We start from the raw sequence: 27346 nt of genomic DNA on the forward strand, positions 1-27346 counted from the left end.
GGCACCATAGGATAGTTGAGGTTCCTGGATCCGAGGTTGGAGTCAGCACTCTGTCCTTGGACACTGGAGGCCAAGCTCCCCTCCCCCTGCATCTGAAGTGAAGAGTTCCATGCCGGCTGCCTCTCCGAGGCCACAAAAGTGACTTTGAAGGGAAGGTAATGGGGGTGGGGGGAGGATTGGGTAGGCTTATGAGGAATCCTCTAGCCTCCCCAGCCTCTGTCCCCCCCCCCTTCGCCAACCCCCCAGCTAGATGGGTGAAAAAGCTGAAATGCAGAGCAGGTGGAGTGCAGAGGTGAAGATCATCTCCACTGTGCCTCCTGCTCTGGACTGGATGGCCATAAGCCTTTGAGTTCAGAGGCATGGCCATCCCCATAGGATTATGCCCTTAAAGGATGATAGATTTTTACACTTCACACTGTTTTTAAGTGTGATGATTTTAGATTTCATATTTGATAGAGATGGATGGATCAGTCTATTTCCAGTCCATATCTGTTTTGCATGTGTTCATTCATAAACCTGTTCTGTTCAGTGTACGCATCTATCTGCAGTGTAAAAAAAAAATCTGCCCAACAGTGCATATTTAAAGACACATTTTAAAAATGCTTATTTTAAAACATATTTTCCTCACAAAGTACAAATTTCTAAATGTATTTTATCATGAAATAGACATTTTAAAACAGAAACACATTTTGGTAAGATTTTTTGAAGAACTGCATCACAAAATTTGCAGAAGTGTGAATTCGTCTGGGAGGTGTGGATCTGGTCAGTTTGCATCAGAATTCACAAATACTGAATTCCTCAAGAATCCCTAGTATTTTATTGTATTCTGCTTCTGTAATTTTATTGTATGGAATTGTATGGCTTGACCAAGAAGCAGGGTATAAATAGGAGAAATGAACAACAAGCATTGTAACGTGATCTATTCTTTGAGCCCCATTGGAAATTTTCAGTTACACCCCCCGTCACTCCAGATGAGATACATTTTGCTTTCCCTTGCTCCATAAATATAATTATTGACATTTGAAGGTAATTTTAATGAAGTAATATTAATTGAGCAACGGCAAGTTTGCACCTGGGCTCCATTTGGTATGTTCTAATTGACAGCCAGATAAGCACTCCGACAATAAGTGAAAGAAATTGCCTTTATTAGTCCTAATGACTAGCTTAGACAACATTGCCTCTCCTATATCCAGCTTTGGAGTGTTTTTTCCATAATTCTGTTATGTTTAGTTAGCTATTGCCATGATCAAGATAACAATCATGTTCATAAAAGTGTGGATGTGGACTTCCCTTTTATATTAGCCGATAAATCTAGCTAGAAATAACTGTATGAAAACTCTTGCTGCCTGCATGTTTTCTGGAGAGATGCAGTGACTCATTTTGGCTCTCTTTATTACGTAGACACCATTTTCAGTTTTTATGTTTGCTTCTGTGCTTCCTGTGCACTGTTGCGAATCAATATACAGCCCAATAATTCAATAAAATTGGCCTTGCGGCAACATGAACTTCACAGACAGACACGTGTGCAGGCATTCCCTCTCCGTTAATTTTTCAGCAGTGCTGATTTGGGTTGTTTTCTTCATTTTTCCATTGTGTGGTTATTAAAACTTGCATTGCAGAGTGCCCATGAAATGGGTGGACTAATTGCCAGCCAAACGGCTCTTTTTTCTTCCTTTCTTGCTTTCTAACCCTTTTATGCACTTGTTTTTCTCTTCTGTCTTTAAATGTGCTTTGGACCTTGTCCCGACCCTCTTCTTGTAAATTCTTGTTTACCAAGAATTAAATCTTGGTAAACAAGAATGCTGAGGCTATTGAAGGTATTCTACAGCTGCATCTATATACAAAAGAAAAACTAAACATTTGATCAGTTCTATTGTGAATGAGTTTATGGCAGACTCTGGATGTGAGGATCTGAGCCTTAGGGCCAAATGCTTGAAAGGACATTTGTACCACAAAGACCTGCAGCCAAAGGTTTCAATGGGTAGTTAGAATGCATACGTGACATCCAGCCTCTCTGGAATCCCTGACTGAGAAACTGCTTCTCAGCATCCAAAGCTAGTACTTCGTTCCTGGAAACACCATATAGCTGAGAGACAGTATGGGGTAGTGGCTAGAGCAGCCTTCCCCAACCTGGTGCCCTCCAGATGTGTTGGACTACAACCAGTGGAGGCTGGTGGCTCTGCTTTTGGTGGGGCTGTGAATCCATTCTGGGTATTAGTCAGCACCAGCCAGAACTCTAAAGGAGCTATCCAAGGTACTGAACCTATTTGGGGGGTAGGTTTCAGCCCCTGGATAGTCCCTTTAGAGTTCTTGCTGGTTCTGACTGAAACCCAGAATGGATTCACAGGCTCAGCCCCATCAAATAGAGGACACATTCAAGTAGAGAACTGTTCTTCTGACAGCCGATCAAATAGAACAGGGCTCGCCAACCTTTTTTGGGCCCGTAGGCACATTTGGGAATTTGAGAAACTATTGTGGACACCACCACAAAATGGTTCCCACAGAGGATGTGGCTAGTCACATAATGGCTGCCATAGGGGCCTGCCTAATCAAAAGACAAGTAATTCACTCAAGAAACTGAGTACAAGCAGAGGAAGGGTCTGAACTCCAAAGCCAATCCACATATTTGACCTCAAAGAACCACAGCAAAGTACCCATTTCAGGATGCAAACCTATGCAAGCTTACGTGGATCACAGTGGGAATTACTTCTGAGTTGGCCTCCATAGGATTGCTTTCTCATCCTATACACACATACACACACACACACACACACTTTTCCCCAGCCCCAAATGACACTCCTACCTCCTCCTCTGCCATCAGAGTCCCTGTCTGGGAAGGCTCTGTGTGTGCGCGCGCGTGTGTGTGTGTGTGTGTGTGAAGAATGAGGGAAAGGGCTGGGAGGAAGAGCAAGGCTAGGAGCTGGGAGGGAGGGGAAGTAGTGAGAGAAAGAGCAAGGCTGGAGGCCAGGAGGGGGAGAAACAGTGAGGTAAGGAGATGGGGGAGAAATGGTGAGGCTAGAGGCTCAGAGTGGAGAGAAATAGGGGTGAGTTGGGAAGAGAACAAGGCTAGGGGCTAGGAAGGGAGAGAAATAGTGAGGAAAGGGGTTGGGGGAGAGAAATAGCGAAGCTAGAAGCTGGGAATGGAGAGGGAGTGAGAGCAAAGGGGGAAAGTTTGTGTGGTTAGAAGAAGCTTGGGCAAGGCCAGGAAGCAACTCTTTCCTTCTCTTTCTGCCCACCAAGCAGCTGACCAGCAGCAGGTTCAGGAACAGGAAGGAGAGAACCTGGCGCCTTCATGTTTCCAAGGTTTTAATTAAAAATAAATTTTTGAAGGGGCAGGGAGGGGAGAGCTTCATGGGTGCCACATTGGGGACCCATGCTCTAAAGAGTGGGGTGCTACTAGTCTTGCCCATTCTGCCAAATCATGCTAGCCACACCTTCTGTCATCAAGCCAAAACCCTTCCTACCTGCTCCACTCAAGCCCCTTGAATGGATCAAGAAGGAAGCCGCTTCTCTCGGCCATGATGGCTAAATGCAGTGGAGGCTGCTGGCTCCAATGTCACTGGGCTGGTGTGTCCATTCTGGGTTTCAGTCAGAACCAGGTATGAAGCACCTTGGATAGCTCCTTTAGAGTTCTGACTGAAACCTGGAGCGGATTCACCATCCCAATGACACTGGAGCCACCAACCGCCACTGGCTAAATGGAACCTCCAGAGGGAGTATGGTGCCGGAACCAATATCAGAGGAACGCTATTGCCTTCATGCCCTGCTGGTAAGACTCAGAAGAATCTGGCTGGTTATTACTGGAAACAAAATGCTAAATTAAATGAAGGCCAGGGGATTGCCTAGGAAGGTATAGCACACATTAATAATGTAGCTCATGTATTATTGAGATGTATGGGAAGGAGGAGAAATTAATTGAATGTCATCATTAGAATGTTGGCACAGCTTTATTAGATACTGGATTAGAATTAAATCATGTGAAAATGCGCGACAAAGCCTGCTAGCTATTGCTTAAATTTAATTTATGGTGATTGTATCTTATGCTCGTGTTTAACATTATGTCTAACTTTGCCTTTCTCTTGTGTCTCTTAATTAAGGGTGTATCAAGACAATAATGTTCTTTTATTGTTTTCAAAGTTTGCTTCTCTTTTTATTGTAATATGTGTATTACCTCCCCCAATGCTAATACACCGTTAAAAAACAGATATGTTTTTGGTCCAAGTCCACAAACTGACTAGAAGGCTGAAGTGGGCCTAAGCCCAGAATACCACACCCAGTTACAACTCCTTTGTCTCCATGTTTGTTGCACAACCAGGTTCATTTGGCTGTTTGGGGTGTGTGTGAGCCTCCTTTGCCCCCTAAATATTTTTAGTAACTGGAAGTTCCCCGAGTCTGCTGATACCCCCCCCCCCCCTTATACATGGGTGGTGCCATTTTGGCTACATAACCATTGGCACTCACAGCATGAACACTGGACATAGACAGAGTGATAGTTAAGTTGAACTGCCATGTTCAGGGACAAACAAGCAGGAGAGGCCATCACCTCCATGTTCCATTTGTGAGCTTCCTGACACATTTGGCTGGCTTTTGTTGGAAACAGGATGCTGGAATCTTGGTCTGATCCAGCTGGGTGAATCTTCTTGTATGCAACAACCAAACCGAATTGCCCCAGGTGTATAGAAAGTATCTTCTCTCTTTACAGGTTCATATCCTCCAGCATACCCCTTCAAATTCATTAGCCACTCAGGGTGTGTGTGTGTGTTGCAGATAAAGCAAAATAAACATTTATTTAACATCTCTCTCTCTCTCTCTCTCTCTCTCCATAGACTACAACTCCCATAATTCCCAGCCAGCATGGCCGTCTGGAGGGCACCAGGTTGGGGAAGGCTGATCTATCAATCTATCTATGCATTTTTCTCCTAGATCTGATCAATAATTCTTTCCTGGAGGAGAAAGCTATCAATGGCTACTAGTCCTGATGGATATATGCTACCCCCAGTATCAGAGGCAGTATGTCTGTGTACACCAGTTGCTGGAGAACATGGGTGGGAGGGTGCTGTTGCACTTGTGTCCTGCTTGTGGTTTCCTGGTCGACAGCTGGTTGGCCACTGTGTGAACAGAATGCTGGACTAGATGGACCCTTGGTTTGATACAGCATGGCTCTTCTTATGTTCTTGTGTTAAGTTCCCTTGCAATTTATTTTCCCCAAAAGTGATTTCTCCACATTAATTTCCCTCTTTTCTCCCTAATTTCCCCTTTAATTAATTTTCCCCTCCCCCCTAAATTTATTCCAAGTCCCAAGAAAAAAGAAAAATATCCCCTCACTGATCCTCCTCATTTGTTTCACCTTACTAATGTCAAGTCAGTGTAGCCCATCCCTGGGGGCTGTCTTCACGAGGGATTTCCTGTGGATTGGGAATGTTTTGAGGTCGTTTGGGGCTTGTCATGGCCAGTACACTGCCAACCAGTAGCTTCTGTCTCAAAAAGCTGCATTATCTGAAAGTCCTTTTACTGTCCCCCCACAGTTAAAGCAGTTCCCACATGGTTCCTCTGCAATGTGCTGCATTCCTCTGCATTAACTCCTGAGTGTGCCCTTGTGACATAGCTGTGACATGGCAGTGATGTGGCCAAAGGGTGGGGCCACCTCTTGCCCCCATTACTCATTTTCCCTATTGGCACTACTATTCCCAGGGAGAGCAATTAGAGTGACTACAGTAACTAACCTGCCTTTCCGACTCATCAAAGTGCTATTGCGCTCTGTCGAGCCTTCAGAATTGTGCTGTACTTCCTTTTCGCCAGTGAAAGTAACTAGCCTCCCTTTACCCATCATTATGCACTTCTCTGATGTTTGCCTGATGTTGTGTTGATTTGCTTCTCTGAAGTTGTGTTAATTCACCTCTCTGATGTTGCATTACTTTGCTTCTCTAGGTGCTTGTCTGATCCTTGTGTTACTTAGCTGCTTCTCTGATGTTTGCGTTATTTTGCTTCTTTGATGTTTGTTTTACTTTGGGGCTGGTCTGATCATTGCACATTGCTTTGCTTCCCTGCTTCTCTTTGTGTTGCTTCACTTCCCTGATGCTTGCAGTAAAGACAGCTTGGAAGCTATAACTCTGTGACAGTTTGCTGGAATGGAGGCGATATTGGGGGGTGCTATCAGGGGGAGCCTTCAGATGCTGCACTAATAATCCTGGATTTTGGCTTCTTCTTGGGAAAGTGAGGGAACAATGAGCTTATACTCTTTCCTTTGGCATTAAACAAATGCCTGTTAGGGCTTTATCACAGTAGCAATCTGCTGAGGTATTGGGATGATGGGAGCAGAAAAGCCTTTCATTGTGAGCAAGGAGAAAGTGCCCAGAGAAGGATAAAGGGGGTGGTGCCACAGTTTGCTGGAATGGGGCAAAATGGGGGGGCTGCTCTCAGGGGGAGCCCTCAGATGCAGCACTGGAGAATCAGGGATTTTGGCTTCTTTGTGCAAAAGTGCACACATTGGGGAAATGGGGGTGGAGGAGCTCTAACTCTGTGACAGTTTGCTGGAATGGAATTGTGAATTAGTTACTCTCCATTCATAATAATGTAGTAGCAGGTGGGAGCCTGGACAGGGGTGAGAAACATCCTCTCCCATTGGCTGAGCAGCCCCTGCTAATTTGATGATACTCAGTTATACTACGCCCACCAAATCCAGAAGTATGTTCCTTTCAAGCACTGTGTGACCTGTGAAAACCAGATTTTAATGATGCTGTACAGTCGGCTTCTCTTGCTTCATATGTTCCCGATAGACGACAGCCAATTCCATGAAAATCCAGATAATACTCCAACGCGCTTCTAATTCTGTTGTTGCGAAGATTCCTCCCCCCCACCCCCCGGTTCCATGCTGTATACCCAGTGTTGGGTGGCTACTTTTACATATGCCAAAAAATGAGGAAATACATCAACAAAAAAGAGGATGAAAGGAGATAGGAATTTCCATAAAATTTTCAAGAGTTGATGTATTATGTTCAAAAAGAAGAGGAGGAACAGAAAGGGAGGTGGAGTTGCACTATAAGTTAAAAATACATATCTTTGCACAGAAATACAGGAGGATGAGCTTGGTAGCCCCATCGAGAGCATCTGGGTTAAAATAAATGGAGCAAAGAATAAAAGGAACATGGTGGTCGGAGTCTACTACTGGCCACCCAATCAAGGAGAAGACAAGGATGAAACTTTTGAAATGCCAATTGCCAGTGTTTCAAGGAAGCATGATGTAGTAGTAATGGGGGACTTCAATTTCCCCGATATTTGTTGGGAGACAAATTCTGCAAAACATGGCCACTCCAGGAAATTCCTGACTTGTGTGGCGGATAACTTCCTCCTACAGAAAGTAGAGGAAGGAACTAGAGGATCGGCTATCCTTGACTTGATCCTAACCAACAGAGATGACTTAGTGGATCAAGTAGCAGTTAGGGCAACTCTGGGGGAAGTGACCATGTTATACTTGAGTTCTTGGTTCTAAAGGAAGCAAAAGTTGAGTGTAGCCAAATGTGTACCCTGGATTTTAGGAAAACCAATTTTAATAAGCTCAGAACAATTATTAGTAAGGTCCCACGGCAAGCAACTCTAACGAGAAAAGGAATCCAAGATGGGTGGGAGTTTTTAAAGAAGGAATTCTAAAGGCACAATTACAAACAATTCCAACAAGAAAAAAAGCGGAGGAAAACAGAAGCCGCCCATGTGGCTTCACAAAATGCTTAGAGATGACCTGAAAACAAAAAAGGACACATACAGGAAGTGGAAGGAAGGCCAAGAAGCAACAAAGAAAGAGTACAGGCAGGTAGCACAGAATTGCAGGGGTGGTGTCAGGAAGGCTAAAGCTGAGAATGAGCTGAGGTTAGCGAGGGATGTTAAAAGCAACAAAAAGGTTTTCTTCAGATATGTGCATAGTAAAAGACAGAGGAATGAAATGGTGGTTCAACTATTAAATAAGGATGGCAAAATGATAACAGATGACAAAGAAAAGGCAGAAGTGCTCAATTCCTACTTTGGCTCAGTCTTCTCCCAAAAAAAGGTCTATGACCCCCTTGGCAAAGGCGAAGTACAGGCTGAAGGGGCAGGATTGCAGCTTGAGATCGATAGGCATATGGTCAAGGAACACCTAATTACTTTGAATGAGTTCAAATCTCCAGGGCCAGATGAACTGCATCCTAGAGTAATAAAGGAACTGGCAGAAGAAGTCTCAGAACCACTGTCTAACATCTTTGAGAGATCATGGAGTATGGGTGACGTGCCAGATGATTGGAGGAGGGCTAATGTTGTCCCTATCTTCAAAAAAGGGCAAAAAGGAGGAACCTGGGAACTACAGAACAGTCAGTCTGACATCAGTCCCTGGGAAAATTTGGAGCAGATTATAAAGCAATCAGTCTGTAAGCACCTTGAAAACAATGCAGTGATTACTTAAAGCCAACATGGATTTGTCAAGAACAAATCCTGCCAGACGAACCTGATCTCATTTTTTGATCAGGTAACCTCCCTTGTGAACTGTGGGAATGCTGTGGACATAATATACCTCGACAAAGTGTCCCATGATATCCTGATGAGCAAACTAGCTCAAAGTGGGCTAGATGAAACAACGATCCGGTGGATCCACAGTTGGCTACAGAATTGGACTCAAAGAGTGCTTATCAATGGGATCTTCTCAACCTGGGGAGAGGTAACGAGTGGGGTACCGCAGAGATCAGTCCTGGGCTCAGCGCTCTTCAACATTTGTATTAATTACTTGGATGAGGAGGTGCAGGGAATGCTTAGCAGATTTGCAGATGACACAAAATTGGGTGGGATAGCTAATACCCTGGAAGACAGAAACAGAATTCAAAGTGATCTTGCTAGGCTGGAGCGCTGGGCAGAAACAACAGAATGAAATGTAATAGGGATAAATGCCAAGTTCTGCACCAAGGACAAAGAAACCAAATGCACAGTTACAAGATGGGCGATACTTGACTCAACAATACTACAAGCAAGAAGGATCTTGGAATTGTTGTCGATCACAATCTGAATATGAGCCAACAATGTGATGTGACTGAAAAAGAAGGCAAATGTTAATTTGGGCTGCATTAATAGAAGCATAGCTTCCAAATCCTGGGAAGTACTAGTTCCCCTCTACTCAGCACTGGTTAGGCCTCATCTGGAGTACTGTGTCCAGTTCTGGGTGCCACACTTGAAGAAGGATGCAGACAAACTGGAGAGGGTTCAGAGGAGGGCAACAAAGACAATCAGGGGACTGGAGACAAAGCCCTATGAGGAGTGACTGAAAGAACTGGGCATGTTTAGCTTTGAGAAGAGAAGACTGAGGGGAGATATGATAGCGCTCTTCAAGTACTTGAAAGGTTGTCGCAGAGAGGAAGGCCAGGATCTCTTCTTCATCATCCCACACTGCAGGTAGGGATGTTAGAGAATTCCGCCACAGACTCCAGGACCCAATTTCTAAAGAATCTGGCCCCCCCAGAGTCCGTGGCAGAACGGCGCAATCCCCCCCCCCGCAGAATCCCCCCTGGATGGATCCTACCTTTGTCGGCCATCTGCTGCCCTGCAAATGGCTGCCCTGGTCTGTGGCCATTTCCATTCCACTTTGGCCGTGATAGGCTATGTAAGTATTTATTAAGTAAGTATATATTTACGTAGCCTATCAGGGCTACCACAGGGATGCAAATGGCGGCCGCTACGGTGGCCACCATTTGCGGCCGCAGCCCAGCAGTGGATGAAAGTCCGGCTGCAGGCGGCCCTGGCCAGCGGCTCCCCAGGCTCCCCGCGGAGCTGGCTGGGGAAGATTCCGGGGGGGGGGGAGGGATGGATCGCCTCACCCCCCCCCCCAGCAGACAGCCCCAGCGGAACGGGGTAAGTAATTCGTATACCCCTAACTGCAGGACACGGAATAATGGGCTCAAGTTACAGGAAGCCAGATTCCGGCTGAACATCAGGAGAAATGTCCTGACTGTTAGAGCAATACGACAATGGAACCAATGACCTAGGGAGGTGGTGGGCTTTCCCACACTGGAGGCATCCAAGATGAAGCTGGACAGCCATCTGTCACGGATGCTCTGAATTGGATTCCTGCACTGAGCAGGGGGTTGGACTTGATGGTCTTATAGGCCCCTTCCAACCCTACTATTCTATGATTCTATGTATGGATGCCAATTTTAAAAGCATTGCTATGATTTAAATAGAAATATATTGCAGACTGGTGGGTAAGATTGTGACTAGGTGACCTGGGTGCTTGTTCCATCTGTTCTCCAGGTGCTAAGTGTTGATGGGCAACTCCACACCCCCTGCTCTCCCTTCTTAGGGTTCTTTATCTTTAAAATGGACTTAGACAAGATAGCCTTTCAATTAGATGATGCTTTCAAATAGAGGCAGTGGAGGCTGGTGACTCTGATTTCAGTGGGACTTTGCATCCATTATGGGTTTCAGTCAGAACCAGCAAGAACTTTAAAGGAGCTATCCAAGGTGCTGAGCCCTATCTCCCAAATAGGTTCAGAACCTTGGATAGCTCCTTTAGAGTTCTGGCTGAAACCCAGAATGGATGCACAGCCCCACCGAAATTGGAGCCACCAGCCTTCACTGAATAGAGGACTGTCCTCTTGAACCCTTTAAATAGAGCAGGGGTGGACAGATGGTAGACTGAGCCATACTGGTAGATCTCTGGGTGATTTATGGTGGGCGGGCAAGGCTTTCTGATGGTTTATTTGCTTCTGTGAGCCACTCAGAGAGTGTATAATGATGGGTGGTCATATACATTCAAAAATAAATAAAATAAATCTGCCAAATTGGAATTTAATAGCAAATTTGGAATGTGGTCTCAACAAATCTTAGGGATGGGTAGCTTGCTCCAGAAAGTAATTCGGTGCTTCCAGATGGAGGGGTCATGGCTCTAACAGATAAAAGGCATTGTGCAGCAATTTCAACTTTTCTTAACAGATTTTCCGTAGTAAGAAAAAAGACAGAGGAAGCACTGGGAAAACATGGGAAGGTCACAAGTTGAAGATGACATTGTCTGGAGCCCCCATTGCTTGCCTTTTTGGTCTCACTTTGTTATATATATATTCAATCTTCTCTGTAGGCTCTGGGTATACCTGTCCACGTGTGGCCACACTTCCCGCATCTGTCAAATTATAGTGCAATCCTCTATATGTCTACTTAGAAGTAAGACCCACTTAGTTCAGGCAAGTGGGTATAGGATTGCAGCTGTAGTCTTTAAAGTGCCTCAATACTCTTTTGTTTCTGCTGCAACGGATTAACACGGCTGCCACTCTGGAAGGGAGACTGGGTTATTTAAGAGAACAGGGGCTGTTCTACATTATTTTTTTTACTGGCATTGTAATGCCTGTCACACAACACCCGCCCCCCAGCTGTCATCCTCATGCTATTTCTCTGTCAATATTCTGTAGTTTTTCAAACTACCAAACTTATTTTTAAACCTCTGTTGCTGTGCACCATCGAAGGTGTGCATACTGTCAGCTGAGATCAGAAAAAGGGAAACGCCTCCTCCTTCCCCCACAATTGCATTTGTGTGTGACACTCTATCACATTATAGACATAATGGGTTCTGTGCTGTATTCATTGGCATGTGCCACCACAGCAGTGATTCCATTTTGCAGTAATACCAGCATGGCAATGCTTGATACATGAGAGGAGCTCTAATGTAGATCCAGCCCTGGAGACATTGGGTGGCTGTGGATGGATCTTAGCCTTATCCATTTTCCCAACAATTAAGCTGTTAGCTTTTGAGCACTGCAGGTAAGGATATCCTTTTGTCAGACAGGACAAGGAATAGTTACTTAATTGATACCCCAAACCAGATGCCTCATGGGTTTTTTCTTTTTTTTTCATTACTGTCTCTTCTGTACATCTGGTATGATGTGACATTTTACCCATTATCTGTGTGTGTGTGTGTGTGTGTGTGAGCAAATGAAGCATCTGATAAAAGTAACACATACCACTGTGTTTTACAGAAACATTCCCCCCATCCCCATGAAGGAGGCACCATTTCTTATGTGTCATTCTTTTCAGACTAATTTGAACAGCACTGGCTGTGTAATGAAAAGGAAGGAAATCAAGGAACTTGTCTGATTTGCTATGACAGTTGGAATGTACTTATCCAGCCAATGGAGAAAAGCAAAATATAGCTGCCTTTAGTGAAGAAGAAAATAAGTTAAAGACAGACACAGAAATGTTGTGATCAGTACCAGCAAGAAGAAAACAGAGTCAATTGGTTGCTGTGTCCAAATTCAACACAGATGACATTTCTCTCTCTTAGCTAAATAATTCCTTAGGAGACAGAGTGAAAGGTCAGGGCAGATATCATTAAGAGAGAGACAGCAGTTCCTGCAGTTTCTCATAATAGGGATTTCATTGATAGTTTCCTTACACATCTCCACACAGTATAGTTTGAAATAACTCCGTATGATTGGCTGAGGTACTGGCTTTACTGTGGACCCAAATGCCTCAACATGGTAATTGTAGGTCAACCAAACCAACAGAGCACACGTAAAGGATCATGGGGCCTGTTTCCACAAGTGATTTACTCCGAACTGGCTGCATGTGGAGGTTGTTAGGGATACATGACATCATGGCCATCTAGCAGCCACCTTGGAGCTTATCGCAGAAAAACCAGATTCCCTGAGACTACTTATAGTCCAATTCTTTGCCTTAATTTGGCTTGTCTGCGCTTCTGTTGTGGTGTACACCAACCCTCCACATTTACTCCAGTGTGTTAGCCCTGCCCAGGGGTGTGCCTTTCACCGTGACCCCAGTCAAGGGGTGTTTCCCCAATGTTTTCCCTGCCAGCATTTCCCTGATGCTTCTGCCATTTCCCGGCTGTCCACCAGAGCTCTTTTTTTTTAAAGTAAAGGATTAAACTGAAACAGCGCTTTAGGACTATGTTGCGAACCAGAAGTAAGCACTCCCCATTCACCAGCCACCAACGGTATCGATGCTGGACATTTAAAGTCTTAGCCTTAGTATAAGCCTTAGCCCCGTTACTCTATCAGGGGCTAAGGCTTACACTACTAAAAGAGCCAGGTGAGATGTGCACATATAAGTTCCTGGCCAGGCTGCAATTCCAGAGGTAGTTACTGCAGAATCCGCAGTTGCGCATTTAGAAGGCATCACTATCACTCAACAGTGAAAAAAGCCCCAGTTTTCCAGCAGCACCTCTACCGCCCTCTCTCGCTATCTCATTATAACACTATTTCACATTCTTCCATCAATACGCATACCCCCTACGTCAGTATCTTGCTATCACTCTATCATGAAATAGCAGTAACATGCCTTTGTGCTATTGCGCAACAGCGCATTAGTTCAGGAGGTCCTGCTAACTCCTGTTGTAGTCAATGAGGCTTATTCCCAAAAGTGCACTATCATGTGTTTGTGCTATCATGCGATAGTACATTTATTCAGGGGTGCCTGCTAATGCAGAAGCCCGGTATTTAGAAAGGAAAAAAAAAATGGGCAGAATTGGGCATAGGTCCAGGAAGTCTACTCAGAAGTAACTCCCATTGTGGTCAATGAGGCTTGTTCCCAAATTTACTGAGATTGCCATTGAGCCAAAAACACTAAGTACACCCAGGGTACATCATCTATTCATCTGGTGAAAGGCATAGTAACTCCCCTAATAGCTGTGAAGTGCTATTTCCAAAGCTGTGCATCTTTGCTGTTTGGTTCAAGGTTTTCTAGAGTAATTAATGCCAGCTTCAATCCTTTGCATCATTGCCTAAACAAAGGGGCAGGAAAAAGGGGAGTAGAGCCTGGAAGGGGGAGCCTGTCTTATTGGTTGAGCAGCCCCTGCCCATCTGATGATGTTCACTGCCAATCCCCTTGCACCTCAGAAGCGTTTCTGTCAGTGACTTATAATGGTGTGGTGCAGTCCTTCGTGGAGCCCTGCACGGAGCCCTGCTGATTCCATGAAAAATCTGGTATTCCTGTTTGCTTCACCCTTCTGTTGTCGTGGAAACATGGCCATGGACACACATGGAATATACAGAGAACCAGCTATGGGCACTTTCTTGTGTAGAAGGAAAAGCCCTGTTGAGTATGCTCGGGTGGGTAACGAGTCCTTATGAATGGATTTTGATGGATGGTGGGTATTCCGAACCACTGGAATTTGTGTCACAGCTCACCTCAATGGATGGGACCTTGGGGAAAAAGCAACAACCATCCTGGTAATTCAAATGTAGGCAGAAGATTGAAAGCCAGTCTGGAAACAGCCCGGAGCTTGCTGGAAGCAGTTGCTAAGAGGTTTCTGGCTTGCAGAAGCAGTTTTTTGAGGATATTGCACTGCTGAATGGATATTGCTTGGGGGCTACTACTGCCAGGCTGCATGCTTGTTGCTTCCCATCTCCTCAAATGTACATTTGGAAACAATTTACTACAAAAGGCACCATAAGTCTCCAGTGCCCTCTCCTTCCAAGGAAACTGATTCCAGCACCTCTGCTCAGGGCAGTGGCAAGCCCAACCCAGCCCCGTTGCTAATCCTATGAAGGAACTCAGACTTTGTCTCGGAGGCCCTACTGTTCATAGCTCAGTGTGATGGAGCACATGCTTGGCATGCAGATGGCCCCAGGTTCGATCCCTGGCTTCTTCAGGTAGGGCGAGGAAAAAATCCTGCCTGAAGCCCTGGAGAGCTGCTGCCAGTCAGTGTTGACAATACTGGGCTAGATGGGCCAACGGTCTGACTCAGTATAAGACAGCTTCCTATGTTCTGTGTTTAATTAGTCTGCCTATGTCTCTAAAAATTAGATTAAATCCGAAAAACAAAAACATAGATCAGGGCTGCTGAACCTCTTTCAGCCCAAGGGCCAAATTTGATTCTGGAGAAGCTCTTGGAGGCCTCATTCCAGTGGTGGGCAGGGACAAAGGGGTGGGACCAAAAACGATAGGGGTGGGACCAAAATTCCAAAAATGCCAGTGTATTTTAGCTTAAGCCTCTTACTGCCAATAACTAAGCCAGAGGCATTTCAGTCTTTTAGAATGGGAAAGAAACCGTGCAAAATCCAGAGGGCTAGATTAGGATCCCAGGCAAGCTGGATTTGGCCGTCAGGCCTGAGGTTCACCACCCTGATATAGACCCTGTGTACTTATCTATCATCTATTTATCGTCTATCTATCTATCTATCTATCTATCTATCTATCTGCACATACTGTTATTACGGGCTTCTTTCTCTCTGCAACTATTTCACTGTGAGCCCCAAACCTCAAAAGTAAATACATTTGTCACATTGCCAATACACTTGCTACTTTAAAGACATTAGGAATAAACCCGGGGCTTCAACCAAAGCATGTTGTACACTACAGTTTATGCCTGTGACTTTGACCAGCTGTAATGCATAAATATAATGCAGCAACTGACCACCCATGAGTGGGTTGCAACATTTCTGCAGAGACTTTTTAAAAAGGAAAACCTTTTCTTATTGCCAAAAGCTAATCTGTCTTTAAGTGCTTTAGAGTAATGGAAAGTATTGTGCCAGAAGTGAGAAGGGAAACATAGCATAACATGCTTGTTACTGGATGTGGTCAATTAAACTTAGCAGCAAAAAAGAAGAAAAAAGTCTGTCGACTTGCTTTCTTAAAATAAAAACAGGCTATTCACAGACCGATTTATGTAACCAAGATGTGTGGTGCTGTGATGAGAAGTCTCACTGTGGGCAAAACAGAATGCGAACATTTAAGACCATTCAGAAATGTTAAGCAATAGCTGCACATGAAATATGTGCTGTGCAAGTATCGGCAAGACCTGCTATGGAAGGCTACTGTTAAGCGATATATTCAGGCAGCAGATAACGGTAGGTGCATATGTGTGTGTGTGTAAGTGGAATGCTTAAAACTAGGGCTGTAACTTAATGAATGAAAGAAATGAAATAAAATGTTAATTGATTAATTATATGAGTTTTAGTTGATTAACCTATCAGTTAAATTTGCATACATTCACATACAGGCCAAAAAGTATTTCTGAAGTCAGAAGCATGCTTCTTTCTTTTAATATGATGAGCACAGGGGTCACTGCAGGCATCACCTTGTATTAGTGTAACGTGTACTACTTTAACATGCTATATGTGGAACTGCCTTTGAAAACTGTAGGGAAACTTCACTCAGTCCAGAATGATGCAGCCAGACTGTTGCCCAGAGCTGGGTATAGGCAGCACATGACTCCCTTGTTACAACAGCTTCACTAGCTACTGGTCTGTTTCTGGGCACAATTTAAACTGCTGGTTATGACCTATAAAGCCCTGTATAGCTTGGGAACAGGCTACCTAAAAGACTACCTTTTGCCATACAAGCCTGCTGCGGTTTTAAGATCTTCAGGGGAGGCCTTTCTCTTTGTACTACTGCCATCAGAGGTGTGTTTGATGGTGACACAGGAGCGGACCTTCTTGGTGGGTGCTCCCAGGCTCTGGAACTCCAAAAGGAGGCCAGGTTGGCTCCCTCTCTGCTGTCTTTCCGCTGGCAGGCAAATGTGTTTTTATTCAAGCAGCCCTTTGGTATTCAAGTTGTTCTGTTGGTTTGGGTATTTTTTTATTATTTTATTGTTGTGTTTTTAATTGTGAACATAAGAACATAAGAAGAGCCCTGTTGAATCAGACCAAGGGACCATCTAGTCCAGCATTCTGTTCACACAGTGGCCAACCAGCTGTCGACCAGGAAACCACAAGCAGGACATGAGTGCAACAGCACCCTCCCACCCATGTTCTCCAGCAACTGGTGTACACAGACATACTGCCTCTGATACTGGGGGTAGCATATATCCATCAGGACTAGTAGCCATTGATAGCCTTCTCCTCCAGGAATTTGTCTAACCCCCTTTTAAAGCCATCCAAATTGGAGGCCATCACTATGTCCTTTCCCCCCATAAAATTTATTATACAACCAACAAAACACACACACACACCATCATCATCATCAAATAGACAATAAAAAGTTACCAAACTATACACACAAAATATTTCCAAGAAATGGACAACCCTCCCTGTATAAAGCTCATACCCTTATTCTTCTCAACCTTCCATAAAAGAGCTTTATATAGATGAAAATCATTGTCAATACACCAAATCTTTCCATAGATTTACATGGGATATTGGTCTACTGAACTCGTCAGTATTCCTATTAGCATGAGAGAAAAACAGATGCCAAATGGCATAAAAGTCTCCCTCATGTCCCTTTTCATTTCCTAAGGAATGCACATATAACGCAAGTTTTTCCCTAAGCACAATTGACCATAGCTTATCCCTCCATTGTAATGGACAAGACATTTTGATTTCTCCAACTTTGTGTGATAATTAATCTTGCTGCTACACAACAAAAACTGATTGGGTCTTTATGCAATAGTGATTTGCTAGCATCTATAAATAGAGATAAAAGACCCAAAGAGGGAGATAGTTTTAGTGATTGGTTGGTAGTTATCTCTGTTTCAGCAAACACTTTGTGCCAGAACTTGAACACTCGAGGGCAATGCCACCACATATGAATATAGGAGCCTCTGTCTTCACCACAGTGCTAGCACTTATCTGGGACATCCCTGTTAATATACAACTTAATTTAACAGGAGTTAAATACCAGCAATTTACAAGTTTAAGGTTATGCTCCCTTAATATAGGGCCATCACTACGTCTTGTGGAAGTGAATTCCATAGTTTAAGTACGTGCTTTATGAAGCAGGAGAGGGAGAAAAATGTCTCCCTATCCTCTTTCTTCACACCATGCATAATTCTGTACACCTCTATCATGTCTCCCCTTACCCTCCTTTTTCCCATGCTAAACAATCCCAGCTGTTGTAATCTCTCATGGGAAGATACTCCAGCCCCTTGATCATTTTAGTTGCCCTTTTCTGCACTTTTTCCAGCGCTACAGTATTTTTTTTTAGGTGTGGTGACTACAACTGTACACAGTATTCCAAGTTACACTGCAAGATTCTGTGGCAGGCCCCACTTGTTTCTCATATTTTTCACATTAAAACCTTAAGTCAGGGCAGTTCTCATTTTCTAAGGAAACAGTCAGTCCATAACTGTAGGTACAAATTATTGATCTCTCAGAATGGAATAATTATAGCTTCCTCCCTGGGAATAGAAATTAGTGGTGCTAAAGGCGGGAACCAGAACGGACAGCTTGGAATTTTTCTTATAATGCTGTATTCATTCAGGAATTACCTTCCACTTGAATTGACTTAAACAAGCATTTCTTTAGTACTAGCCAATATGCAGTGAATGGAAAACCATGAATTGTTTTACAGCTTTTATTTCAAAACCTTTCACTACTCGAAATGCCTTCTTAGCTGCATCGAAAGTGCTCATATTTTTATTGTGGTCATATAAAATTGAGATAGGCTGCATTCTGCTAAATTCACTTCTCTCTCTCACACACACACTTTCCATGATCTATTGCAACAAACCAGTAATGGTATTTTAGAAATACTGTCGCTGAGCTGAACATCAAATCACATATTAGTTTTTGGTACAGAATATTTTGATGGTGTTAAAAAAAAGGGGGGGAAAGGGAAGGGAAAAGTAAGTTGGTTTTACAAAATACTTGCCCTGTGAAGTGCTTTTTATATTTCAGAGGTGAAACCCACATCTACCAGTACCATTTTATTCACTGGTGCAACTAGGTAGTTTTAGACTCTGGACTTAACAGTTTTATGAGGGACCCCTTTAGATGGCCTTGTGCATTACTTTTGTTGTGAAGCATGCAACTAATATTTCTGTGCCCCCCGACCCTGCCATTCCATGCTGTAATATGCTTCTACGTTCCTGTTATGTTAGAATGGGATAGGCAGCGTGCCTCTGGACACCTTTCTTGGTGCCTGCTGAGGTGTCCTACCCTTACCACTTTAAATGAAAAACAAAACTCTTTTTGCCTGCAGCTGGGATCACTTCAAAGCAAGGTGAGGACTTCCAGCTGCTGTCATCTTCATTTCCCATGAATGTCTCTGGGCCTCACATAGGGCTCAGATACATTCTTAAGAAATGAAGATGGCAGTGGTTGCAGGCGGATGCTTTCCTCTGCACCACTTCCAGCCCCGCAGAAAAAGAGGGGGAGAAAGGATAAGGAAACGAGTAAGACAGTCGCTACTGTCTGGGGATGGGGGGGTGCTAAAGACGGCAGCGACAGCTATGGAGAGCAGTGGGATGGGGCTAGGAAGGGTAGCGCTATGTCCCATGGGGGGTTAGGGAAGTCAGCAGGATGCCAACAGGATGGGGGTGGGGAGAGAACAGCAGGAAACCGGGGGGCTGGTGGAGCCAGCTGGGATAACCTGAGGGTTTGGAAGGGGTGTGGCCTTGTATGTATGAATGGATGGGGGCTGCGTGTGTGTGTGTGTGTGTGTGTGTGTGTGAGAGAGAGAAAAAGAGATTTGGAGGGATCCTGAAAAAGTGTAAGTGTGATGAGGACGAGAAGGGAAGAACGGGTGTGTAAGCATATATGTATGCATATATGATGGACAAATGGGATGCTTGCAAGTGTATGTATAAGTAAATGGATGGAGGATTGTTGGCCAGGGGCGTGATGTGTGTGAATGAGAGCATTTATGGGTGGTGAGCTGGGGGAGAGAGAGAGGGTGTATGGGTGATGATCCAGAGTGAAAAAGAAAAAAGAATTAGGGGAATGAGTTGGCTGGCAGGGGTGGGGGAGAGAGAAAGAGTCTACTTTCTGTGAAATAAGTTTCTTGTTGGCACTGAAACCTATGGATTAAATGGAATTGTTTTGGTATGCTGGGGTTCAGACCTCAACACTGCCTTGTACTCAGTGTTTTGGGCAAGCTACTTGTCCTTTGTGACTAGTTTGTTGGCATCTCTTTAAAATGCCAGGTGCCTAGAACAACATTCTGCTGAGGGCTGTCCACCACTTGACATTTTATACACTGTGTACAGGTACCCACCCAAAAGCACATCACATATTTTGAATGGCATGCATCTGTTTAAATTAGGACTGTCCAACCAAAGAAAGACTTCTTCATTGTTTTTAATCCATCTGAGGCTGATTAGGTTACTCCAAACATAAGAGTTTTCTGTGAGTTGTTTTTTAACTTCCCTTTTGGGAATGTACAAGCCAGATTTTTTTTTAAACAATGCATAGTTGTAAATGGCAGATTATGTACGCATATGGATCTCTTTATTTAATTTATGTCCCGCTTTTCTTCCTTGAAACTCAAGGCAGCTTCCCAAAACACCTTTAAGATCTGTTAGACTGGCTAGCACTAGGGACAGAGCTTTCTCAGTAATGGCCCCTACTACTTATGGATCAGTAACTGGTTAAAGAACAGAAAGCAGAGTGTACAAATAAATGGTAAATTCTCCCAATGGAGAGATGTAAACAGTGGGTTCCCACAGGGAATGGTATTGAGACTAATGTTTTTCAACATGTTCATAAATGATCTGGAATTAGGAGTGAGGACTGAAGTAGCCAAATTTGCTGATGACACCGAATTATATAGGGTGGTTAAAACAAAAAGGGGCTGTGAAGAGCTACAGAAGGATCTCTCCAAACTGGGAGAATGGGCATCAAAATGGCCAATGGGGTTCAATGTAAGCAAGTGTAAAGTGATGCACAATGGGGTGGGTGGGAATCACAACTTCAAGAATAAGCTGATGGGATCTGAGCTAGCAGTGACTGACCAAGAAAGAGATCCTGCGGTTGTGGACAGCTTGATGAAAATGTCAACCCAGTGTGCGGCTGCTGTGAAAAAGGCAAATTCCATTTTAGGCATAATCTGGAAAGGAACTGAAAATAAAACTGCTGATACCATGCTGCCTTATACAAATCTATAGTGTGATGACCACACTTGGAATATTATGTACAGTTCTGGTCACTGCACCTAAAAAAGGATATTGTAGGATTAGAAAAAGTGCAGAAAAGGGCAACTCAGTTGACCGAGGGGTGGAGCAACTCCCCTATGAGGAAAGTTTACAACAGCTGGGATTGTTTAACTTGGAAAAAAGGAGGGTAAGGGGAGACATGATAGAGGTGTACACAATTATGCACAGTGTGGAGAAAGTGGATAGGGAGACATTTTTTCCCCTCTCTCATAATACTAGAACCCAACGGGGTCATCCCATGAAGCCAATTGGTGGGAGATTCAGGACAGATAAAAAGAAGTAGGTCTTCACACAGCACATAATTAAACTATGGAATTCAATTCCACAAGATGTAGTGATGGCCAAAAGGGGATTGGACAAATTCATGGAGGAGAAAGCTATCAACAGCTACTAGTCTTGGTGGCTATGTGCTATCTCCAGTATCAGAGGCAATAGGCCTATGTATACCAGTTGCTGGGGAATTTGGGAGGGAGGGTGTTGTTGCACTCATGTCCTGATTGTGGGTTTCCTGTGAGCAGCTGGTCATTGGCCATTGTGAGAACAGAATGCTAGACTAGATGGACTCTTCTTATGTTATTATGGTCCTCTCTCCCCAGGGATGTGTGGTTGCCCCCACCTCAGTTGGAATGTTTAGAAAGGCACTGAAAACTTACCTGTTTTGAATAGCTTTTTTAACTGATGCGTTTCACTGGTCATGCTACTGTTTTATTACTGTGGCTCTGCAAATGTTTTTATACTGCCTGAGTTATATTTGGAAACATTGTTGGCTTGTTTCTATTTTGGCTTTTAAAGTTTTATCATAATATTCTATTGCCCTTTTATTTTTATTTTAAAAAATAAATTTTTATTTTATTTTTATTTTTTATTTTTATTGTGTGGCCTTGGTCCAGAAAGGTGGCTTATAAATATTTAAATAAATAAAATATATTTTTTAAAGTAGTTAACCATGCTGGACCATAACACACAAATAAACACAAGATCCACAACTAGGTAATACTAATATGGGGCACTGGTAAGAGTGTTGGACTGTCACTCCAGAGATTTGGACTGGTACTCAAGAGATCTGTGTTCTAGTCACCACTTGGCCATGAAGTTCCCTGAGTGACTTCGGGGCTGTCACTGACCCGATATGCACATCACTGCCAATTCCTGGGTTGTTATTGGTAAGGGCGATTGTGGGTGTGCCAGTCACCGTTTTTGTTTCCTGGATTGTTTCATGATGTCCAAACCTGTAAACTCTGGGTTGTTTGTGGGTTATAGTTGCTCGCTCCCATGTGCCCCTGCCGATTCCTAGGCTAAACAATGCAGGAATCGGCTGAGACATGCAAACCAGGTTACCGACTCTTAGCCTACCCTACCTCATAGTTCTCGTGAAGATAAAATGGAGAGGAGGAAGACCATGTAAGCCACTTCGGGTTCCCTGCAAGAGGAAAAAAGGTGGGGTATCAATCTAATAATAAATGCATTTCTAAAAGCCCTTTATTAGGAACAACCAAAAATGTGCGAGCTTTCGAGTTCGCCAGTAGCCCGCCTGGCCTGATGAAAAGCTCTGCGGAACTCGAAACCTTGCACATGCTCGTGAAATGTTGGTTGATCCCCACAAGGGTAAATAAATAACGTTGGCGCCCATTTTTATTACCGAATCCGGCTTGCGGATTCCCGAAGGGAGGTAAGTAGGAAGGCGGCGGCGGCGGCGGCGGCGGCGGCGGCGGGGGGGGGGGGGAGTGTGTGTCTGGGTTTTGAAAATCCCTCCTCGAAGGCAAGATGCCCGGCGCCGGGAGGATCCCGCTCGGCCCCGGATGGGCTCCCCGCACGCACGCGGGCCCGGCGGACGGCCTATGGCAGCGGCTTCTGCGCGCCGGGCCGCGGTTGCTACGGCGACCAGCGCCCGTTTGCCTCGCATCGAGCCATGTGACAGCGACTTTGACGTCAGCCGGAGGCCGGGGCTGGGCTGGGCTGGGCTGGCGGGCCACGGAGGCGAAGCCTTGCGTGAGAGCCTGGCGCATGCTGCCGGGCGCCCCGCTGCCTCGCTCGCTCGCTCTCGCCGCCCTCGCCGCTTCCTCCCGGGCTGCCCGAGCATGGAGGACTGAAGGCGCGCCTTTCTGCAGCGTGAGGTAAACAGGCGCCCAGAGCGCCGTGGCCCCCTGGCCCCTGCCCCGCGCATGCTCGTTTTGGCCGCGTCGCGAGCCCGGGCAGAAGGCGAAGCGTCGGGGCTGCTCGGATCGGGCGGCGCGCGGCGCGGCCGCCAGCTCCCCTCGGGCTTGTGTGCGCGCGGCGGCAGCGGCACGGCGGCAGCAGCAGCAGCAGCAGCCGGGCGAAGTTAAATGCGGGATAGTGGGCAGCGGAAGGGGGAGTACGCTGGAGGGTTTTTTAAAGCCGCCCCGGGATAAGGAGTGTCAGGGAGAGCGGGTGATGGAGCCCCACGACATGCGATTTCTCTGTCGGCCCCTCCCTCCCCATCTTTCCAGGCTCCGCGGGAGTCCCAGACCTTCGGTCGAGGCTTAAATATTAATTGAATTCCTGATCCGATTAAAGGGCCGTCTTGGAAGTGGGCTTCTTATGGAATCAAATCCCACGATGTTTGAGTTCCGACGCTTCCGATCCAGAAATATTTACCGATATCTCATCGATATCGATGGGATTTCCAGCCGGACGAGTTTCCGATCGCAGCCAGAGCAGGGCTCCCCCGTGCGAAACAGGCGCGCTTGGAAGGAAGCGCCATTCAACTGCATGGCAGCGAACTTCTAAGTAAGCGCGAGTGTTCGAAGCCGCCAGCAAAAGCTCGGAGAATTTATATTTATTTATTATTCCTCCCAACCCCATTAGACTAGATTCTGTGACAGATCGGGGAGGCCTCTTGTTTTTGCTACTAGGCGGGTTGTGAGCAGAGAGGAAAGCGTCTCGGGAGGACCAGCCTCAAACCATAATCTGAAATATTCCATGATACTAATTAGTGAATTCCGCCGCTCCTTTCCCCACTCCACTTACGGCTTTGCCTTTCAGCTTCTGCTCTGGAGGAAAAGTAAGTTGCAATAGCTAAAAAAAGATTTCTCTAGTTTTTTGAACGGTATAATCTCAGTCGAAAATACTAATAAAAAAAGACTGACTCCTCCAGTCTTCTTTGTTAAGGGGGAAACACAGAAAATAGATTGCTACCGTGCACAGAACGATTGTGATCAAAACTGCTGACACCTTGAGCAGTGTTTGAATGAGAGTTAGCATGGATGACTGCCTATGTAGATTGTTGTCCGTCTTTGGAACTGGGGAAGGCTGGTGTATTAGAACAATGACATGATTCACCACTTACTTGTCTCTTTATTGCCAAAAAGTGTAAGGCTTTATTATTAATAGCAATAGTCGCAGCTCTTTAAAAGAAACAGCATGTCCATGAAATTTCCTGTGGTATACTTTACTTAAGACATAGCCAGCTATTTTAAAACACACACACGTTAAACTAATGAGTAGAAGTAATGTGGTTGAAACTTTTCAGGTATGCTAAAGCAAACATAGCTCTGAAAAGTTATTGGAAATCTTTTCCTTTGGATGCTTCCAGACAGAGGGCTCCTAGCATTACCTATCAAAAGACATAGTGCTGCTATTCTATCTTTTCCTTGTTAATGGATTTTTTTTTTCTGGAAAGGGAAAAGATGGAAGAAATGATAGGAAAACACAGCACAGTCACAAAATGAAGATGATACCATGTTGACGTGCTGTAAAATTCTATGAATGAGTCTGGGTGATTGCGCAGTAAAAACCTCATCTGGAATCAACGGTAGTCTCAGTGGGCTTAGTATGTGAGAGAATATCTGTAGATTTGATGTTCTGGAAGAGGAAGAAATAAAGTCATTGTCTTTGATCAATATACTTCTGCTAAGATGCGTGCAAGTTATTATTTCTTATTAGCTTGTGGACAGTTTTCGAAACTCTTTTAAGAAACTTGTTTTTAAAAGGTTGTTTTCTGGTGGTTGCTCATCACTGGACATCAAGGGTTGCTGCCGAATTTATTTGCTTAGGTAGAATGTAGTTAAGCAGTCTAAAAGATTGCAGCAGCTTTAGAAGTACCATTGTAGGCAGTGTAATTTTACTGATCTATTAAAATTCTACATGGAATCCCTCTGGGGAGAAATGAAGACTTTTGAACACCCCACTGTGTATATGAATCAGCTCCTAGACTTGAAGGCTAGACTCTGAACACCTTATGCTCTCAAATAGTAGACAAGTTGTTCAGTTATAGGGAAATATTCCTTTGAATAATTGCCGTCAAGTGTATCGCGTTTATAAGTAGTCTAGCCCTTTAACTTCCTGAACTGCTGCACAGTCGATGAAATTCACAATCTTTTATTTGCTTCAGAATAGTCCTGTTGATTTGTCTCTTCAACCCAACTCTGAAGTAGTCCTGTTCTGAAGCAGTGGATTGTGGGCAGCGATGATTGCAGGGGTCGCAGCAACTAAGCTCAACATTTATTAAAGCTCATTCAGATGGGCCTGAGGCCAGATTTTATAAACACATGCATTCAATCTAACTACACTCTGTATCTGAGGCCCAGTCAATGAGAGTTATTTGGTTGATCTGTATTCTTTTTGTTGACTAGTACATGCTTTGCAGATGTGTAAATTAAAATATATCCTGGGCAGAACTGCTCCCTGAAGTCCACAAAGGGTCCCCTTAGAACAATGCTGGATCCATGGGCAAGACTCCCTCAATCCGCCAAAAGGCTCTTCTGTTTTAGCTCTTGCCAGTGAGCAAGCAGGCAGTGGCATCTACTGCTCCTCCTCCTCCTCCTCACCACTACCTTTGTCTGGGCCAGAGTGAAAGGCAGGTAAACAAGCAGGTTGCAATGGTGGGACAGAGGAACAAGTCCAGACGGCTTGCTGGGGTGTGGGCCCTCGGCAGGTGCCCAATCACGCCTGCCCTTGAAGCCGCCCTGTCCTAAAAAATGGAAATGGCTGTCACCCACTGTCCATCCTTAAGATTGGACTTGGCCCTTTGTTAGGGGATAGGACCAAAGAACCAATGCATGCTGTTGTAGCTAGCACGCATTAAGTTTGCTGCCTGGAAGCTGGAACAACCGGGGACACTGATACTCTGAAGCCAAAATTAGTCTTCAGAGACCAGAATTTCTCCAACTCCAAGGTCTTACCCTAGAATAAACCCAAATCCTAATGGGTGTTATGAGAAAAACAAGTTTGTGGATTTTTGCAAGGTTACAAAATCATAGCATGGTAGAGTTCTGTGTGGCATAGCTTGCTTAAGACATCTCTCTTCATTCTCTTAAGGGCAACTTCAAGTGTGCAAGTGGTTGCCTATTTTCATACAACAAAAAGATTCTTCTGCATAGTGGGCATCAGGTGTGGATGGCGTAATATATGTAACCTACTTCCCATCTGGATCCAGCCAGATTCCTTAGAAAGGCTCCATGCCAGTGCCTGGCATGGGGGCTGCCCATGTAATTGGGTAATCCAGATGGGTAAGCGGATTACCCACATTGTAGCTCTCACACTGCAGCATCTACAAGATGGTCTAAAGCAGCCTTCCCCAACCTGGTGCCCTCCAGATGTGTCAGACTGCCGCTCCCATAATTCCCATCCAGTATGGGCAATTGTCCACATAGGCAGGGCACCAGATTGGGGAAGGCTGGCCCTAACGGTGCTGATTTGATAGGGAGAAGGGGACGGCGAGGATGAGATGGCTAGATAGCATCACCCATGCAATGAATATGAACTTGAGCACACTCCGGGAGAGAGCGGAGGACAGGAAGGCCTGGCATGCTATGGTCCACAGGGACACGGAGAGTCGGACATGACTTAATGACTGAACAACACCACCACCTTGTACCTAAGTGCTCTCTATTGTAACACGTAACTGGATATAGTAGGCTGTGGTTTACATGGATAAGCATGTTTCAGTGTGGGCTGATCCTCTTTCAGTTCTTGGTGATGGGACCAGATGAGATCCTTTCTGTATATTTCAAAGCCTAAATTATGCATCTTTATGTAAATCATTCGGCTCAGTTTAGTTTGATTTCCATATTGGCTATAGGCGATAGCAGAAATGCAAAAATACAGTGTATAAAATGATGACAAGACTCCTGTCTTAAAGATCATTACAATGGGCAAAGAGGTGGATTATCCAAAATTAGTTCTCATTACAGCAGCCATGGTAGCAATTCACAATATGAGATTCAATAAAAGCTACATGAGATTTAGATAATGTTAAGCACAAGCTGCTGGTTTGAGTAATACTTGTTGAAATCTGTTAGCTAACCAAAAAAGCTATCATTTAGAGATAGTACCAAATCATAGTTAAACATAGGTCTGGCTTAATGGCATATGGTAGACCTTATCTATATAATTCATAGTCAGGAGTTAGTTGATCATCCCTTTTTGACTGCCTTCCCATTGACTGATTCTCATGAAACACACTTCATTGGAAAGCTCTTGACATGCAGATGCCACGAATAACAACACTTTTTATTGATGTCCATAAAGCTTTTTTTTTTTTAAGAATTAGGCTATCTT

At 44.6% G+C, this 27346-nt stretch overlaps 1 protein-coding gene across 4 annotated transcripts in view; it reads left to right on the plus strand.

Moving 5' to 3' along the window:
• Window positions 1–15611: 15611 nt before the first annotated feature.
• The window catches only part of NCALD (neurocalcin delta), a 100554-nt gene continuing 88819 nt past the window's right edge, over window positions 15612–27346 (plus strand). The window contains exon 1 of one of the 4 annotated variants that reach the window (XM_084849000.1): window positions 15612–15806. The gene's annotated coding sequence lies outside the window, so the exon portion shown is untranslated. Of the gene's footprint in view, window positions 15807–22763; window positions 22942–23024; window positions 23850–27346 lie in introns of those variants that run through there. The other 3 variants (XM_084848995.1, XM_084848998.1, XM_084848997.1) reach the window with 3 other exon arrangements.

This window comes from Heloderma suspectum, chromosome 4 (genome assembly GCF_057233095.1).
Source record: "Heloderma suspectum isolate Gila_16-S chromosome 4, 16-S_ref, whole genome shotgun sequence".
Classification (NCBI taxonomy): domain Eukaryota; kingdom Metazoa; phylum Chordata; class Lepidosauria; order Squamata; family Helodermatidae; genus Heloderma; species Heloderma suspectum.